Raw genomic sequence first — 6,932 nt, forward strand, 5'->3', positions numbered from 1 at the left:
TTTAAATGAAAATTAAAAAAAAATCTAAAAAATACATTCCCAATTTTTTTTCGCAAAAAAACCGTATAGACGTATTCCTGGGGTCGAAATATGCCATCCCTAAAATATTTACACTTATTTAAGACTCACACTGTATGTTATATTGAGCGATAAATTAAAAATGACGTATAATAGAAATATCTTTTGATAATAACAGCAGATTGTGAATTTATTCGAAGTCATTGTCAATTACCAAAAAGTTCATATAAATTTATGTACTAACAGCGCTTTCAGATGGAGCTTTCGGAGGGCACTACCTACATATTTTTTAATTTGTTTGAAATGTAATAACTTTTCGTAGTAGTAAGTCTCTTGGTAAAAATCGCTACGAGTAATGGTTCTCGAGATGTTTGGAAACATCATTGACATAATTTGAACAAGTTATATGTATAAATAAGTGTTATTTCATTGTAATTAAATACTGAATGCCTATTTTACATTATGTCACATATAAAAGCGAACTGCACGGTTCGAAGCAGACTTTTCACTCTCTGTACTTTGTCGAGAACGTTTGTAACAATAAAATCGTTTTTTAAAAACAACTCTGTTAATTCAGACCTCAAAACTGGCGCAGTCGGTAGGATTTCGTGTATTCCCTTTCGAGTGTCACATGCAGTGGTAAATCGGGAAGTGCGGTTTCAACCCTTTAACGCGAAATTCGAACAAAAACTTTAATGAAGTGAAGGACAGGATAAGTGCAATCGATCCGGATTAGCTGTCTAAACCTGAACGAGCAAAGAAAGTTGTCGCAAACCACCCCAACGAAGAAAGCAGAGAGCGGAGTCCAGGAAAAAGGACAGGAAAGACTTCAAAAGAAGTAAGTGCCTTCCTTTTGCCCCTTTTGGTATACCTCTGTTTAAGGAAATCAGTAGGGATAGTTATAGGAGCAGTCTATCGCAGACATTAGATTAAGAAAAACAAAAAACAAAAAAAGAAAAATTCTTACTAGTAAAGTAACAAAGAAAAAGTTACCTAGTACTACATTTTTATTAAGTAAAAATTAATTAAAAATAAATATAAAAATAAAATAAAATTTACGCTCATAGATCGTAAATAAAAAACTAGCACGTTCATGAGTGTAGACGAGTTAGCGGACAGACTATCAAATTTAACAGTAAAACTTAATACAGAAATAAATAAAATGAATGCGAGAACAAGTGCTTCAGAAAATGAAAATATGCGAACTGTAAATTGGGATATTTTTAAGTCAAAAGTACAAAATATTAAGCCCTTTGACGGAAACAGTAATACATTAAATACTTTTATATTTAAATGCGAATCACTTTTACTAAAATATGCTACCGTACCAGACGAGGATTTTAAACAGCATGTTTTTGAGTGCGTACAGTCCAAATTAGTGGGAAAAGCCGAAATAATGATAGGAAACAGATTGGAATTAGACAATTGGTCAAAATTAAAAGCCGCTTTAATACAATGTTTCTCAGATAGACGTGATTTAGATTGCTTAATCCAAGAATTGACGAGAACGCGACCGTTTAAAAACGAACATCTCTTAAGTTTTGGCAGCAGATTACAACTCTTAAAAAGTAACGTAATTCAAAGAATCAGTAACGATACGTGCCTAGCGCCTCTAGAGAAAACGTGTCAGATAAGCCACTATGATAAGACCGCGTTAAATACATTTATTGCAGGTTGCAGCGGAACTTTAAGAAACAATCTTTACATTAAAAAACCGACATCCTTAGAAGATGCAATGGCGTGCGTAAATGAATTTGAAAATTTTGAAATGCTCTATGGCAGTTCTAACGAACAAAACAAGGTGTACAAAACACAAAATTTCCATCAAAAGCCAGCACAACAAAATTTCCAAAATCAAAATAATTTTTCTAACACAACAAATTTTCCACACAACAATTCTAACTATCAAAATAATAATAGACAACAATTTAATAATCAAAATCAATTTAATCACCCAAATCAATACAATCAATTCAATCAAAATGTACCTAATACAAATTTTAACCAAAAACAACCTTGGCCTTGTCAACCAATTAATATTACTCCAAGAGAAATGCCTCCAAGACGATATCCAACAAATAGAGAAGTCTTTGGACCACCTATAAATGTCTTTAAGCCAAAGCCCATTCCACCACACCAACAATCAAAACCAGAGCCTATGTCTACAACTTCAGCAAACCCATCTTTTGCTTCGAAGAAAAGGGATAGTCAAATCCAATCATATCAGAATAGACAGTATCCAATACCTTTCCAAGCAACTGGACCACCAGATTTCACCTTCCAAGAATTATTTACTAATGATTACAACGAAGATATGAATAATTATGCGTACCAAGACACAACAAATACGCATCCCTATGAACAAAACTATAATTATACCGATTATAACAATTATGACGAATACGAAAACCAATATTCTGAAGAATACCCTGTTCATAGTTTGGAAGAAGAATTTCAACAGGAACCCGAATACGAGAAAGTTGTTGAGGAACAAAAATCCTGCACAAGAGGAAATTTTCGGAAACCCAGCCAGAAAGAAGGAAAAACATGATAGAAATAAACATCTGTTCAAGTAACGCTCTTCCGTATGTAGAAATAAAACATCCTAAGTTAAAATTATTAATCGATACCGGAAGCTCGCGCTCTATTTTAAAACCATCTATTGTAGAAAACTTTTTCCCGAACTGTATCTATCAAACAACCAATATAATCAAAACAGCTATTGGTCAAAAATCAACAAAATATCAAGCTGACCTCTCATTCCCGGAATTTGGAAGAATCATAAAATTAAATTTATTTTATTTGATTTCCACGATTATTTCGATGGAGTTATAGGTTTAAAAGACTTAATAAATATGAACTTAAATATCGATTTAACTAATAAAAGATTAATAAACAATTTTGTCGAAATACCGTTCAAATATCGCCAACCGGAAGAAATAAATTTTTCTTTTTCCGTAAACCCTCACGAAAAACTAATAAAAAAAGTTCCAGTTAATATTTTTCAAGGAGAAATTATAACTCGACCAGGAACTCTTAATAATTTACTTATACCTCAAATTTTGACTACATCGAAAGACGGTTTCGCACCGATCGAATTTCAAAATTTATCAGACAATACCATCTCTATAACATTAAGTGAACCATTGCCTGTAGACTCTTTTAACGAGGAAATCTATGAAATTTTTACAATGGAAAACTTTAAAATCAATAATCAAAATTCGTTCGATAAAAATTCAGATATTGAGAACATAATTCGTACAGACCATCTAAACCCTGAAGAAAAACGCGAGATAATTAAACTATGTAAATCATTCTCTGACATATTCTTTCACCCAAATGATAAACTATCTTTTACGTCTAAAGTAAAACATCATATTAGGACTACAGACGAAGTACCTGTACATACTAAATCTTATCGTTACCCGTATGTACACAAAGCCGAAATTCAAAGACAAATTGACGACATGCTACAGAAAAATATCATCAGACCGTCATCAAGCCCATGGTCATCTCCTATCTGGGTTGTACCAAAGAAATTGGACGCGTCAGGAGTTCAAAAATGGAGAATCGTTGTCGACTATAGAAAAGTGAATGAAAAAACTATAGACGATCGCTACCCCATTCCTAATATTAACGATATACTCGATAAATTAGGTAGAGCACAGTATTTCACAACACTTGACCTTGCAAACGGATTTCACCAAATCGAAATGGACAAAGATTCAATAGAAAAGACAGCATTTAACGTAAACAACGGACATTATGAATATCTTCGGATGCCGTTTGGTTTGAAGAATGCACCGTCCACGTTTCAGAGAGTCATGGATGAAGTTTTAAAAGATCTACAAAATAACATCTGTATGGTTTATATGGATGATATTATAATTTTTAGTTCTGGATTACAAGAACACATACAAAACTTAAAATTGGTACTAACAAAATTAAAAGATGCAAATCTAAAAGTACAACTGGACAAATGTGAGTTCTTAAGGAAAGAAGTCGAATTTTTAGGCCATGTTGTCACACCATCCGGAATTAAACCGAATAGTAAGAAAATATCGACGATACAAGATTTCCCGATACCTAAGACTCAGCGAGAGATAAAATCTTTCCTCGGACTGATAGGATACTATCGAAAATTCATCAAGAACTTTGCAAAGATAACAAAACCAATGACTCAATGTTTAAAAAAGGATCAGAAAGTCGTACATACAAAAGAATATATTGAGTGTTTCAATACTTGTAAAGAAATACTAACATCAGAACCAGTGTTAGCATATCCTGATTTCACGAAACCTTTTGAATTAACCACCGATGCTTCAAAGTATGCTATAGGATCAGTATTATCGCAAAATAATCACCCTATATGTTATGCTTCAAGGACATTAAACCCCGCAGAAATCAATTACTCCACCATCGAAAAAGAATTATTAGCAATAGTATGGAGCTGCAAACATTTCAGACCCTATCTCTTTGGACACAAGTTTACCATCTTTACAGATCATCGCCCCTTAAAATGGTTGTTCTCTTTAAAAGAACCGAATTCTCGTTTAGTTAGATGGAGATTAAAATTAGAAGAGTTCGATTACAATATCGAATACAAAAAAGGCAAACAAAATCAAGCAGCCGATGCGTTATCAAGAATACCAATAAATAATCAAGAGTTAAACGCCTTAGAGACAGAATCAATCGATAATAACCCAGGAGATATTGACGAAATAATAGTATCAAATTATATACAAAAACATAAAGAACAAGCTGAAGATCTTTATAGAAATATTCAAAGTATAAACGCAAGAACTAAGGAATTAATTATAACAAAACGAAATGAGAAAAGACAAGATCCACCTGAATTCCTTAAATCAGATGTAGTTTATATAAAAACAAAAGCTAGAGGAAAAGATCAACCTAAATTTAAAAAGGCAACAATCGAAAAAGAAGATCAAATTAAATTAATAACAAATAAAGGAACATATCATAAAAGCCTAGCTAGAAAACCTAAGGTAAAGAAAAAATCAAATTTTCAGGAAAACAACGATGAAGAAGATCCAGATCCTGCTGATATTCCTGGTACTTCACGCGAAGACAATTCTGTCACAGGACATCGAACTTAAAACTATAAAAAACCCTATTTTGCCTATGCAACTAGGAACCTCTAAGTTAGTTTATTCTAAGCACACATTTTTACATTATATAGATATAAACCCTATTATTAATCAATTAATTAATATAGAACAATGCTTTTCGCTTATTAAAAATCATGTAAATAAAGAAAACGTTACTAACCATATGTCATATTATGGATTATCAGAAAGTACTTTATTAAGAACGCAATTCTTGATCGATTCAACACAAAATAAATTAAAGAATCTTTATCCGCACATTAGGACAAAGCGTGGATTAGTAAATATTGTAGGAAAAACCTCTAAATGGCTTTTCGGTACACTAGATTCTGAAGACGGACAAAAATATCAAAATGCTATAAATAAGCTAGAACAAAATCAAAAAGGCTTAATAAACGAAGCTAATTTACAAATTTCCTTATCGAAAAACTTAATAAATAATTATAATAAAACAATTGTTTCTCTAACTACAAATCAGCAAAAATTAGAAAAAAGTCTGAAACTATTCCAACAAACAGTTGATAAAACTATATCAAATCTAAATGCATACTTGAATTTTCAAGGCATTGTTTCGCAACTTAATCTAGACTGCCAGAGTCTGATTACTTTTCTCGATAATCTCGAAGACGCGATTATGTTTGCAAAGTTGAACGCCTTACATAACGTTATCATATCAAGCTACGAGTTAAATGAACTATTAAATTACTTAAGAAAAATTTATAAAAATAACGAAGTTCCAAATTTTAAAAATATATTAACCTATTATCAGTTATTGGGTACACAGGTAACATTTTCTGAAAATAAATTAATTTTCGCTATACACGTTCCTATAATTAGATCTAAGGAATACACCTTTTACCACCTATACCCAATTATCCTAAATCAAAATATTTTCATTCCCAAATACCCATTCCTGGCACAAGAAGACCAGTCATACCAATTTGAGGAAGAAGCATGTCCATTCCTGGAAGAAAAATACTTCTGTCAAGAAAACTTCCATGCACGAGACGAATGCACTATCCAACTACTGTCCGGAAACTTCAATTGTTCAACGATCCACATCGACATAAAAGAATCCGTCATTGAACAAATCACACAAAAAGAAATTCTACTCTTGCCAGCCAAAGAAGAACGAATATATGCACAATGCAGAATCAATCAATACATCAATGTTAAGAAACCAACTTTAATAAATATTCCATCCGAATGCCAAGTGACCATCGATTCAAGAACATATAGAAACGATGTTCAACTAAGAGAAGGAAAACCTTTAATCCTGCCTGAGGTACAACTAGAAAATCTTGAAAAACCAAAGTCCAAATTCGAATATATTGCTCCGAAGCTATCGAAAATCAACTTCGACGATATATACGAGATAAAAGAAAAATTCAATGAACTATCACCGATCAAAGAAGACGAAGAAAGAACCTATCAACCAGTCATCTTCGATATTGCGATTATTTTCATTTGCCTAATAATTGCAATATACCTAGTGTTCAGAAAATACCCACAACTCAAGAAGTACTTTCCATGTTTAAAGAAGAAAGAAGAACAGCATGTTCCAGTCCCACAGAAGAGGACCCCCAGAAAATAACTCCGTTATTTTCTTGTCTTAACTGGGGAGGAGTTATATGTATAAATAAGTGTTATTTCATTGTAATTAAATACTGAATGCCTATTTTACATTATGTCACATATAAAAGCGAACTGCACGGTTCGAAGCAGACTTTTCACTCTCTGTACTTTGTCGAGAACGTTTGTAACAATAAAATCGTTTTTTAAAAACAA

The sequence above is a fragment of the Sitophilus oryzae genome, unplaced genomic scaffold (genome assembly GCF_002938485.1).
Source record: "Sitophilus oryzae breed Bouriz unplaced genomic scaffold, Soryzae_2.0 scaffold_465_pilon_pilon, whole genome shotgun sequence".
Classification (NCBI taxonomy): domain Eukaryota; kingdom Metazoa; phylum Arthropoda; class Insecta; order Coleoptera; family Curculionidae; genus Sitophilus; species Sitophilus oryzae.